This window comes from Brachycentrus maculatus, unplaced genomic scaffold (assembly GCF_059751285.1).
Source record: "Brachycentrus maculatus isolate JH-2025_06_01 unplaced genomic scaffold, ASM5975128v1 h1tg000150l, whole genome shotgun sequence".
NCBI classification, from domain to species: Eukaryota; Metazoa; Arthropoda; class Insecta; order Trichoptera; family Brachycentridae; genus Brachycentrus; species Brachycentrus maculatus.
This window is the reverse complement of record NW_028280903.1, coordinates 441,687-455,150: the sequence shown is the minus strand read 5'-3', so window position 1 is coordinate 455,150 and position 13,464 is coordinate 441,687. Positions and strand designations below refer to the sequence as shown.

General features: G+C 29.9%; 1 long non-coding RNA gene across 1 annotated transcript; it reads right to left on the bottom strand.

The window, feature by feature from the left end:
- Window positions 1–8,151: 8,151 nt before the first annotated feature.
- On the bottom strand, window positions 8,152–12,994 carry LOC148308764 (uncharacterized). The gene is made up of 4 exons (XR_015837643.1): window positions 12,744–12,994; window positions 11,725–11,833; window positions 9,556–9,680; window positions 8,152–8,362 (listed from the first exon to the last, which is right to left on the bottom strand). It is a non-coding gene; the product is annotated as an uncharacterized LOC148308764 (long non-coding RNA).
- Between the last annotated feature and the right edge of the window lie 470 nt (window positions 12,995–13,464).

Here is a 13,464-nt window from a genome sequence, read left to right as displayed (position 1 = left end):
GTCTTTGACTTACAGACTGCTCATTCCACCTCACGTCATCCGACATTGATAGCTCTTTATACCGTATCTAGTTAAAAATACAGCTAATTTTGGAGGTCCTCGCCAAAAAGTTACATTTCCAATATTGCACAAAAAATCCTTTAAACACAAATCTGTTCTGTTTACTGTATTCTGTTGAAATTTTAATAAAAGTATCGACAGAACGTGACCAATCCTGTGTTAAACCAAAATAAAATCATATTATTTTTTGACATCTCATCAAAGATGAAGAAGAATATGGAAGTCTGGGCATTTACAGGTCTGACGACCGTCATAGGCTGGTTTAAGTGATCACTTTACACACGTGTGACATTCACCTATTCTACCCATTATTGACAACCACACTACTCAAATTCTTGGAAGTTCTATATATTGTATATGAACCAATTTAGAAACCTTGTTATTGAATCACTAGAACTTCACTAGAGACATCTATTGGTGATATGTAAAGAAGTTTTTTACTAAGCAGAAACTCTTATATTAGTATGTGAGGTCCGAATCCTGGATTATAATCACATACATGAGAAACGCCAGAAAATACCATTTTCATTTTTATTATTTAAGCTTATAATTTGACCACATAATTTATTTACAACATTTTGAGTGTGTCCAAACACTTTTTCACAAAATCTGGATTATCGTTACATGAGTTATTTTCATTTTATTTTTTGACATCTCATCAAAGATGAAGAAGATGATGAATCATCTTTGATGAGATGTCAAAAAATAATATGAAAATAACTCCTATAATTGGAGATTTTCCAGATTTTGTGAACAAGTATTTGGACACACTCAAAATGTTGTCAATATGAAATCATTAAACAGTACCAAAATATTACAATTTTACAAGCAAGAATTCCCGATTACTTAAAATCATTTATAATGGAAATGTACTTTTTGGTGAGGAACTCCACAATTGTTTTATCCATTCAAAAATATAAAGATAAGTACTTCAATTTACGTCCATCACAGAGTACCTACTTATTACGAAAAAAAGTAATACAGGAGTGGCGTCTGTAGAAGGGGATGCTTATTTCCGGAGCAAATTTTGTGAAAATGTGTAAATTAAGTATTTTAATTAAGTCTTACAAGGGTTGGTGATGAAAAGGTTACTTCATTTCAGCCATTAAGCATGTTTGAATGTGGCTTTTGTGAAATATTCAAGATTAGCAAAAAACGAAGAAAAATAATTATGTTTTTTGAAGAAAATACTAAAAAAAAACTATTCTTTCGATGGATGTTATACATGTTATACACTGACAAATTTTGTTAATATAATTTTTTGTTGTAAAATAAAATAAAAACGACAAATAAATAAAAATTTCAATATTGTAACGAATATGGCGAAATATTGGAAAAATTATGTAAGATAAGATTAAAATCAGTAAAAAAATCAGTCATTTTATTAAATCCTTATCGTAATGGAGGGGGATCATGCATAAATTGCAAACCATTCAGGAAATTCCAAATCTCAGTAGCAATAAGAAGAAAAAGATGTAGAAGAAACAATAATTATTTCTCAATTATCGAAATTTATAATTTTTTAACTGAAGAAAAAAATATGGGAAATATTATTTTAATACCAGAATTTTGGTAACGACATGCATTTATTCAATACTTATAATAAATAAAATGAAATACAATGTTTTTTGTTTACAATTAGTTTGCGGACTTGATGTGGAGTGACTCACCATCAACATTCAACACCTATTCGTCCTTAGAGACAAACCAAACTGCCATACGAGCATATAAAAGTATCGGATTTTTTTAGTACAAATAATTTTGCATGCAAACGGTTTTCGCTTGGCAAAGCAAATCACACATCACAGATCTTAGAATATGGAATGTATTGTTGCTGAGGGAATTCAAAGCCGAAGTACTCACGAAATATTATTTGTTCAAATTTACCATAATTTGGCGCATTTGCCTACACTGGTTAAGCCCAGGGGTTAGTGTAAACTATTATTACCACTTTTGATAATAAGTTTTAATTTTTAATTTAAGTTTTACTTGGTAAATACCACTTTTTCTCACTTTTTTTTTCTTTTTAAACACATGTGTGATGAAAACGATGATGCGGAATGCAACGAAACACGTGGCACAACAGATTTGAAGGAATAATTGTTTTAACCAAGTAAAACTTTTATTAAATATGTATATTTATTACCACAAAGTGAATACCGAATCAATGAATTTACAAGTTTTGATGTATCCTTGATACATTGGCTATGTTGAAGTTTGCTACAGGAAAGTAATTTGAAAGAATGTTGACAGAAAAGAATCGAATATATTTTTGTACTATAGTGACACCTATCCGCTATACAGTAAAGCAAGAAGAAATTAGACGTTTAAGACTTTTTTTTTGTATATGAAGTTGAATATAGTCGAAATGCACAAAAATGTGCTAAACGCCTCAAAATAAGGTTTGTGAAACTCACAAATACGTAAAAGCCGTAACTAATGTGTAGAGAAGGATTTATCAACTGCTGTTTTACTACTCCATATAAGTTTGGTTAAAAAAACGTCGTTATAATCTTAAATATTCCATTTTTTCGTTTCAATCGTAAATCGGTCTACATTAAATGAATTAATAGTAAAATTTTTATATTTATCAAGGTTGATTGCAACTTATTATTGTATTTGAAAATTCTTTTTTATCCTTATTTCGTTATTATCTGAAGGATTTTACAAAAAACATCTAATTATTGTACGTAGATCTACATCAAAATGATTGCACTATAATTGACATTTTTATATTTTTAAGAATGATTGCAAATGGTTTTCTCCTTATTATCTTCATAAATTATTTCCTTATATTTGTACATTTCTACAATAAAATATTTGATGACTAAGTTTTAAATATTTATAATGGTGGATGTTTTTAACTGATATTTCTTGATTGATTTGCATTAAATGTAGTAAAACTACAACTAAATAGTGTTTAAATCTTTAAAGACGAAACCCGGTCACTGTTCAAATAAGACAAACATGGAAAAAAATGTTTAGTGGTTGTTTTATTATACTATACGTTATTAGCTTGGTACTTTTATGAAATACCAGCATATGGTATAAAGAAAGGAAAAATAACAGGAGGAAAAAGATATTGGAATTCGCCACATCACATATTTACCTAATCATAGAGACTGCCATGTATCTGAGAGGCTATAAATAAGATGAGATTCGAGAGTGAATGATTCGAACATCCGGCAGGAGATGCTACAGACGAATAGGACCAGGAAATATTAATTTTGCCGACGGAATGCTATAATTTTAAGGTTTCAATTTCGTATATCACGCATAATTTCATTGTAAGTGATATTCGAAGGCTAATCTTTTAAGTGCTGTGTAACTACGCCAAGTTGTAGGCATAAATCCTTACGTAATTGGCCAATAATGGTAATTTGAGATAAACTTTGGCGTGTTTAAACACGTAAAAGGGTCAAATGTAAATTTGAACAATATTTCAGTGAAATCAAGACGGCTTACACGAAACTTGCGCAAACCACAGCAAAAACCACTACTTCCGCAGATCCGTACTACACATGGGGCTATTCTCCATCAGATGATCCATTATATGAAGTATAAATACCTACATATTGAGTTTGTTTCAATCTTATTAAATGATTATATGAAGAACAAAACTCTGTGATCGTCTGCGGGCTCTAGGGAGTACTTTTTATAAGTTGTACCTTACCCTGCCTAAACAGACCTTAAAAAAATATTTACTGTTCTTTAGTAGAATCCATATAAAGATATGGAATTAAGTCTTGGGGACATTCGACGAAAACAAATTTAAAAATGGTTCAAAATCTGCAATATTCCATAATAAAAAAAATTGTACCCAGTCATATTTAATATATAATCAAAGGGACAATCCAATATTAAAATACAAACATTTAAAATTACTGCCGGTACGTGGAATATTGTGGAGGAGTATCATCGTTCAACAACAAACTAGACAACAATATCGAAATCCTTTAGTACACAACCATGATACACGATTTACACACAACGAAGGTTTGATAGTCCCAATAATTAACAATAAATATGGGAGTACAATAAATATTAAATATTTTGAATTTGTTGCCGACGGATGTTAGAGGATAAAATAAAATATGGAACAAAGGCAAAATAAAGGAATGGGTAAATGATCAAGAGTTCATTTTGTGAAAATTGTAAAATTTTTATATTCATAATTTTTTTTTTTTGTGTGTACATTAGGTTAAAATCGTTTAAAAAAATATTAAAAAGGACTCCACCGATAAGACACTCAAGGTGACTTGGTGGGTCTCTGCAAAAAATTGTTTTAAATTTGTTAAAAAATTGTGATTGAAATAAATGTATCCAATTTATGTTAATTAAAAAAAAAAACGTAATATTTTTTGTATGTTAAAAGCATTGTTAACTTTGTGGTATGGTAATATAACACTCCTTATTATTCATCGTTCGTTAATTTTGTGTAATTGAAGTGGTATTACATAAAGTGGACGATGAATGATAAGGATAGTGTCATACTTAATTCAACCGAATAATTGAAACAATGTTTCATAATGCCACATTATTTTACTTACATATTTTATATTACACTAGCTGTACTCAACCGTGTGATCTGGATAAATAGAAAAAAGTCACAACACACACTTCTAATTTCGTACAAATATCACGCAAATTTCACAATGATCGCAGGTATAATTTTTAATCAGCTATCAAGAAGCATACCATCCTCCATAAACAATGATTAGTATTGTGAGTATTGCTATAAATTTCAACAGATGGCGCTATCATTATGGTAAAAAGCTGTTTTGATACACGTATATGAAAAAAAGTAGTTACTCGATGTAAGTAAAATATCAACATAAAAAAATCAATGAATAATTGAAGGATATTTGAACAAATGAACAATTACTTTTTTATTTTCGTACGTAGATACATGAAAACATGCAACTATTCAAATGCAACGTTACATCTAAATTTCAAATAATTCATTAAGTAGATTTAACACTTTTTACAAACCGACATTTACATTTTTATTTAAATATATAATAATAATAATAAAACCCTTATCCGCACCCCAATGGTGCATAGGGCACTGTGTCTTATAAACGCAGTGTTATCATGATCGTTTTACACATGAAGGAAAGGTGATCAGCCCTCCGCTTCAGGTACCAGTCCATGGTAATATTGAATAAATATTACAGTGAAAAAATCACTTATATTTATTTTTACCCCCCTTCGGAATCGAACCCGGGACCTCCAGAACGGTAGCCGAGCGTGCTGACCATTACAATACGGAGGCGGACAAATGAAAATATATAAGTAAATATATATATTTTTTTTAAATCATTGGTTTTTAATAAAAAAGGTGTAGTTCTCGAAACAATAAACTCAAAAATTAATAAAATGACAATCACATTCTACAGAAGTTAATGCCAAATCAATAAATAATACATTTTTATTTTTAAAGACATCAAACATTGAATGGTGTCTGATAATCTTAAACGTTAATGAGTTATAATTTGTATTCCTTGGGAAAAAAAAACGATTGAAATAAAAAAAATGATTTTAGTTTATTACCTTAAAAGCATTTTCAGGGAAAAATATCTAAAGAAAATGACGTCACATTCGTCTAGTCAGAAAGTTACTTTTTCTACATTATGCGGTAAAAGAATTCGTTGAGATGGATAGTTTAAGATTTAAACTTCTTATTTAGTTAACTCGAATATTCGTCTTCATCTAAAATCTAACTAGCTAATTAACCATCTCGCCGCTTCCCGTAGGTGTAGGCAGTGAGAAGATAGAACGCACAACACACTGTCATTGCAAATACTCTTCGTCTCTTCCGCACTGATGCATCTCCTCATGCATACTCGCCGATTATTTTCACTCCTAGCCTGATTTCTTTCAAGTTTTTGACATACTTGATCAGTCCAAGTTTTCCTCAGTCTCTCTCTGCTACTATTTCCTACTACATTCGCCTAATAAATTTGATTCACCGTTCTCTACTTACTCATTCGTTCCACATGTCCAAACCATCGCAACACACCTTTCTTTATTTTATTGATAATGTCTCAGTCTTTCTTATTTTCCCATGCGAACATCTATCATACATCGTTTTGCCTCACATTCGTCTATTGTATATAAAAAATATTTTTAAATATATAAATTTACTTCTTATGTTGTCTTTACCTCCGTAGGGTAATGTTTACAGTATTTGGATACCATGGAGGTCTCGAGTGAAAATTAATATCAGAAATGTGAAAATTAATATTAGTTATTTTTCACCCAAATATTTATTTAATATCCAAAACTGATACTTGAAGCACAAGGCTTACCACTTCTCATATAATAAACGATCAAGATAACACTTCATTTCGATGCAGTACCCAATGTATTATTGATTAAAAATAAATAATAGAAAAACAATATAACCATACTTAATCTCACGTAATGTAGGTACCTTGTAAATTTAGCGGCATGACAAAAATGAAACATTCATTTTTTTAAATATTTTACTGAATACGATTTTACTCGAATATAAAAAGAAAATATCCTTTGTTTCGTTCACCTCGTCTGCAAATAAAGCATGTATTAACCAAAAATATCCGTCGTACTTTTGAGCCGTTCTTAATGACCGGATCACTTAAGTGATACAGATCCTCTAATGCGGATCTTTGAAATACCGGATCTCACCCACCTGTAATGCGGGTGCCGAGACAATAGGAGTGCCTCTCGGAAATTCGTGATGGCAGTCACGATCCCCTTGCTCGAGGGATTGGCTAGGTGGAAAAGATAATTTGCATGCAAAGTAGCTTGAAGAAGAATCCTAAGTAGTTGTCTAGTTCCAACAAATGTCATTTATATAACATTATCACCTCATCTGTATGGATTAAAATCTTTTTTGATAATATTAATAAAAAAATAAATTAAAATTTTATTTTGTAAAACTTTATGAAATAAAATTAACACTTTATTTTTAGTACTTTTCCCCAATCGCTTTCCACAATTACCTTGTCATTTTCATTTATAGATATATAACTAACTAACTAACTAACCATTACGCCGCTTCCCCGCAGGGGTAGGCAGAGAAAATAGAACGCCTCACCACTCTGTCTTTGCAAACATTCTTTCCCTCTTCCCCGTTCATGCATCTCCTCATACATACTCGCCGATAATTACGACTCCTAACCTGACCACTTTCAAGTATTTGGCATACCTGATCGTGCCATGTTTTTCTCGGTCTTCCTCTGCTCTTTTTTCCACTTACATTCGCCTTATAAATTTGTTTTACCGTTCTTTCCTCACTCATTCGTTCTACATATCCAAACCATCTCAACACATCTTTCTTAATTTTATCGATAATGTTTATCTCAGCTTTGCATTCCTTCCTTATTTCACTATTCGCACATCTATGATACATCGTTTTGTTGCACATTCTTCTGAGAGATCGCATTTCAACTGCATTTAGTCTGCTTTCATCCTTCTTTTGCCAACTCCATGTTTCACTTCCATACATTAGAGTTGGAACCAGGACTCCGTTGTACACTGCCAGTTTAGCTAAAAACCAAATAAACACCATTATGTATTTAGAAAAAGTGAAAAATACCACTTTTCTTAAAATTTGTTGTGACACGTGTTTCTATACATTCTTTATCACATACGGTGTTTTAAAATAATGCGGAATGCATCAAATCACGTGTCACGATAGATTTTTAAGAAACAGTGGTTTTTACCAAGTAAAACTCAAGGTAAAAATAGATAAAAACCATTTTATCAGAATCTAGGGGCAGGGTTGTAATATCATGTTATTTTAATCAATTTTAACTGCATTTTTACGTAATATTATTTATTAAATCTTTTAAAAAAAAATACAATCTGTTATTTTTTAGTACATATCTAATTTTATTAAAATTTGAAAAACATCTATTATCTATTCATTATCTATTCTTTATCTACAAGAAAACCAGAAAATTTCCGACGTTATTAGATATTTCAACCCCTTGAAACATCATTTTTTTACCCCGCTGATAAATTTCGTACTGCCGCTGACAAATTGACGCCTGTGGAAACTGGCATCTGCTGGTTTTAAAGGCCAACGTTACAAAACTAGACATATGAGTATTAATGCAATTTATTGAAAACTTAGTGAAATTTTTAATTTTAATGATTGAATTAAAAAATGAATGGATTGGATTTTATATAAGAATATCTTATAAATATTTTATATGTGGAGTATGTTGAATCCATTATTCGTCCTGAGTTATTTGTGAGGACATTGCTATCAAAAGTAACCATCAACAAGCTTCCATCTTCGCAACTGTTAGGTCTGAAAAAAAAAACATGCATAATTAAATACATGATCAGCGCAGATTGTAAAGAGATCTAGCGCCCTGTCACTTACTGAAAAGGGTGGAAATCAACTCGTCTGTAAATAATTTCGAAGATATTATTCTTTCCTCTCTTACAACCAAGTGTCTAGTTGCCTGTATCATAGTTACATATTAAATTAAACATTTTTAGGCGTGTCAAATTTTATGATACCTAAAATGTAACAACAAACCTTTTTTACATTTTCGACAAAATTACCAACCTTACTTTGATTACATATCACATCCGCCATTAAAAAAAACACGAATTGATTACAAATAAAATGCAGGTAGGTACTAAAGGTTAATCAAGATTTTTCGTCTTAAAAAAAAACAGGAAACTCACCCATTATATTATAATGGACTGAAAACAACGGGCTAAAAAAGCGTTATCAACAACGAAAAAGTCGTATTTTTTTAAGATCGTAAAAAAGTACTTTTTTTATCACATCGCGTTTTCATTTTTTTATTAAATTTCTATGGTATTAAAGATAATGATAATCATTATTGGATATTGAACCAGATTTTTACATAAAACTGTATGATTTTTAATCTGCTCATATTTATTCGTAGGTATAAAACATACATTTATTACAGGCAAATTCAATCACCTTATCGAAAAATGTTATATTTTTTCAAATGACATTCTACTTCAATCATATTTAATATGTGTAAACAAGACAGCTGCAGTACACAAACGAATTTAAGGTGGTGAAAAATTAATTATCAAATTTTATTTTTACTTTATATGATTATGAGCGATGAAAATGTTTATTTGGACTTATGACTTTTTTTGCAACACGAAAATGATGATGTACGTCAAGTGGCTGCCGCCAGCGTTGATACATATTTGTGCACGTTTTATCAATTCGTTTGTATACTGCAGCTGTCTACTTCACAAAGTCAAATATAATTTACGTATAACGCCATTCTCAAAAATTATATCTTCCAGTAAAGTGATACATTTTGCGCCACCTGTATATGTTAACGATAACACGCGAAATCTGTTAGTGTTATTGAAATTTATAAAGTATCTGCGTGTTTAGTGAGTGTGCAAAATCGTCTCTACAACAACAGACCCTCAAACATTATCTTAATAATATGCACATTACCATTGGGTAAATCTACATATCAACAGAAGTTTTATACTTACTTTCAGAACCGCATTTTATCGCATGCTCCAAACTAGCCATGTTTTCATATGTAACATCGTCGGATCCACAAATCGGATTTATATCAGTACTTGAGATGCATTTGGTCGTACAATCAGCATCGAAACTGCAAAAAAAAGATTTATGTGTTTTGAAATTCATGGTTATTGTCGTATAAAAATCTTACATCAAATCAATTTCATTACTTAAGTGAATACAAATAAAATATAAAATTAAAAACAATTATTATCTATTTTTTATTCAACGGTCCTATATTTTGCAAATTTAAAAAAAAAAAAAAGACTCACGGATTTTTTCATCAAGTGTAGATAACTCATAATTAAAATATTACTTTGTTTTAAAATCACTATAAATATGTTATTATAACTTAATTATAATGTCTACCGGTTTCGAAGCAAACCGTTTCATTTAATCTTGATAAAGAAGAAAGAATAAAGTTATAATAAAATATTTTTATAGATTTTAAAACAAAGTAACATTTTAATTATAAAATGGAAAATCACAAAATTAGTGCTTCAAATATAAAGTAGATAACTCATTTTGAAGCCATCCTTATATCGCGATGCGTCCTATAATTTTAAGAGGTATTTTAGAAAATACTCAAAGGATTTATGAAAGCATTTTCAAATTATTTAAAAGTATTTAAAGCATAAAATGCTTTGGTAAGTTGGTAAAATACGTAATATCGATATTAATAATTAAAGAAAACACTTCGTTTTTTACCACTTGAGTTTAAAAACTCAAGTGGTAAAAAACGAAGTGTTTTCTTTAATTATTGTAACATGTCTTACCACAAAGTTAATGCCGAAACAATAAATAAACTATTCTATATTAATTTTGAGAAAGTTTATAAATATTTCTGATTTAATTAGCTTAGTTAAAAGTAATACTAAAAGTGCAAATTTCTTTTTTCTCATCTAAGTTAATTAAATCCTCAATACTAGCATTCTTGATTACAGACTGATGTTGTGTATTTTCAATATTTTTAAAGTTATATGAACCTTAATGAGTCTAGTGTTTACATAAAAATCCTTTGAAAAATAGTTTTTATGATATTTTTACTTGGTAAACGCTATTTTTTCGTTAAATCTTTTGTGACATGTGTTTTGATGCATTCGGTATCATTATCAAACACGTATAATGATAATGATGCAGAATGCATCAAAAGACAAGTCAAAATATAGACATTCAGAAAAAATGGTATTTACCAGGTAAAAAATAAACAAAAAATATGGACAAATTGCCAAAAAGTGACACAAATAGTTTATGTTATCTTTTTATATTATCTTCATGTACATAAAAAATAGAATTAAGCCTATATTTTTGTACTTAAAAATAATTCAGTCTCTAACCACCGAAATATGGCAATTCTAACAATTACTTCTACGTTTGATTCACAGCTTTTTGTAGTTCGGGATATTGACGATTGGAGCCTTTCGGTATTTTTTTTTCAAAATATATCTTATAGAAATCTAACTAACTAACTAACTAACCATCACACCGCTTCCCCGCAGGGGTAGGCAGAGAGAATAGAGCGCCACAACACTCTGTCCTTGCAAACATTCTTCGCCTCTTCCACGTTCATGCATCTCCTCATACATACCCGCCGATTGTTACGACTCCTAACCTGACCACTTTCAAGTATTTGGCATACCTGATCATGACATGTTTTTCTCGGTCTTCCTCTGCTTCTTTTCCCACTAACATTCGCCTCATAAATTTGTTTTACCGTTCTTTCCTCACTCATTCGTTCTACATGTCTAAACCATCTCAACACACCTTTCTTAATTTTATCAATAATGCTTATCTCAGCTTTGCATTCCTTCCTTATTTCACTATTCGTACATCTATCATACATCGTTTTGTCGCACATTCTTCTGAGAGATCGCATTTCGACTGCATTTAGTCTACTTTCATCCTTCTTTTGCCAACTCCATGTTTCACTTCCATACATTAGAGTTAGAACCAGGACTCCGTTGTGCACTGCCGTTTATAGAAATCAATATACGGTATTTTTGTATATTATACTGATAATAATAATTATATATGTATAAACTCTTTAAAATACGATAAAAAGTCTTCAATTAGTCAGTCGTTTTTGGATGTTTCCCGTATGGTTTTCAAATATTACATATTGATAAAATACAAACCATGATGCGGATTTTCCGAATACTTCTTTCAATAAATCTTCATCTATAACCACCTCCCTAATGAGTCGTCTTCTTGGATTTTGAAAAGATGGAGACACAAGGAGTATTACTGAAAAATAATATTTATTAACATATTTTTGCATATATAATAAAATTTTACAATTTTTATTTTATTTAAACATTCACAATAGACTTTGAAACATTCATACAACTTACTTTATTACATTTCGCATTAGTACTTTTATACTTTTTTTAAATTATTTATTTTATTCTCTAATGCTTATTTACTTGAACTTAAGAAAGCTAAATATCAAGTCGTAAGCCCTGGGATGCTGAGACTTTCATCTTCTTTAATTATGTAAAAACTAAAAATGCTTTGTTTCAAGTCGATACATCTAAAGTATTAATTTATCATCCATAGGTACAATAATTTGACTAACATATCGCTCACTCCTTTCAAGAACGTCATAAATCAAAAAACTTGATTTTTCAGGAGAACGTTTTCAAAGATTAAAAATATAACACAATATTTTAAAAATAAATATCCAGCCATTTTTTGAACTTTTTACTGTGCAACAGATCTTTTTAGGTAAAACTTGAAGGTTTTTTCTCCATTTGAAAAATATTTAGTATTTTTAAAAAAATAATTAAACAATAGCTTTTCTTCAAAATGCAAAAACAACACTTTCTGCCCTGTAGCGGGTAAATATTAAGTTAAAAATATGCCTCTTTTGCTAGGATATAGTACATTTTCTGGGCATTCTGAAAACATGCACAACTGAAAATCGACAAATTTTGATTTATGACGTTCTTGAAAGGAGTGAGCGATATGTGCTTAAATTTGCATACTCCTTTTGTCATTTTAATCAAATGTTTAAAAAGTAGAGATTTTTTCAATGATATAAAATATTCTGTAGTATATTCGATCAAACTACGTTTATACATGCTTGCAAAATATGAATAAATACCTAATATGGAAAAATAATCAGATATCAAGTTAATGTATAGTTAACACTTACCGATGTTAATGAAGAGAATTCCTTTTATCATTGTGTCTACGATATTTTACACAGCACAATTTAGAAACGACAATGTTTTGCTGAAATACGGTTGGTTTAGTCCGTTTTTCAAACTTAATGACCACTAAACATGTATCCCTTTCGTTATATAGAAATATTATGTTTTTTTAAATGACTTCGTAGAAAAATAACATTATTTCTATTCGATGCGATTCAATGGTGTTATATTTAAACAGATAAATGTAAATATCGTCTCAGTACAAACCAGACGGGTAACATAGACCCAGTTCAATCGTAGCAATGACTTTATTATTTTTTCAATGAAAATACATTTTAAACATTTGAGTGTGTCCAAATACTTGTTTACAAATCTGGATTATCTCCAAATATAGAGTTATTTTCATTTTTTTGACATCTTCTCTCAAAGATGAAGAAGAATATGGAAGTCTGGGCATTTACGGGGCTGACGACCGTTATAGGCTGGTTTAAGTTATCACTTTAAACACGTGTAACATTCACCAATTCTACCTATTATTGACAACCACACTACTCAAAATTTTGGTTCTATATATTTTTGTTTTTTTTTTTGTATTGAAAAATCGTGCTTTCAATACAAAAAACCTTAACAAAAAATATTTTTAATATCATACAATACTTAAATTCACTCAAATTAAATTAATTTCTCAATAAAATTATATCAAATCATGGTTATCAACTCCTG